This window comes from Sinocyclocheilus rhinocerous, unplaced genomic scaffold, assembly GCF_001515625.1.
Source record: "Sinocyclocheilus rhinocerous isolate Xijiao unplaced genomic scaffold, SAMN03320098_v1.1 C35294800, whole genome shotgun sequence".
Classification (NCBI taxonomy): Eukaryota; Metazoa; Chordata; class Actinopteri; order Cypriniformes; family Cyprinidae; genus Sinocyclocheilus; species Sinocyclocheilus rhinocerous.
The window spans coordinates 1-432 of NW_015746297.1; the positions used below are offsets into that span (position 1 = coordinate 1).

At 39.4% G+C, this 432-nt stretch overlaps 1 long non-coding RNA gene across 1 annotated transcript; it reads right to left on the reverse strand.

Moving 5' to 3' along the window:
- Positions 1-43: 43 nt before the first annotated feature.
- Positions 44-432, reverse strand: LOC107734801 (uncharacterized). The gene is made up of 3 exons (XR_001639171.1): positions 380-432; positions 170-256; positions 44-96 (listed from the first exon to the last, which is right to left on the reverse strand). It is a non-coding gene; the product is annotated as an uncharacterized LOC107734801 (long non-coding RNA).

Consider the following 432-nt stretch of genomic DNA (forward strand, 5'->3'; position numbering starts at 1 on the left):
AAACATTTACTAAACTAACATCTCTAAAAATCTCTTGGCTCACCTGAGTTTGCCAACTTGGTTTGCTCTGGAGATAACCTGCTAGCTGTGTCACCACTTTTAAAGCAAAAAAAAAAGAATTAATAAAGCGTATAGGCCCTAATAATATGCTGTTTGTGTGTGTGCATACTTTAAAACAGCTCCTCTTAATGCCTGCCTCTCCTCTGCATCTCTGGGTTCATTTCCTGAACAGGGAATCACATCCGCCTCTGTGTATCTGAGATAATTTGCTGAGGAAACATTTCTTACTATCAAAAATGCTTTCATGAAAGAACAAAAGATCAGTGCACATCCTTGCTGTGCCATAAACTGTGCTGACTGACAGCAAAAATAAGGATACTGTGCTTTTCCATATTCCAAAGTATCATCACCGTCCACATCCAGATCTGCATC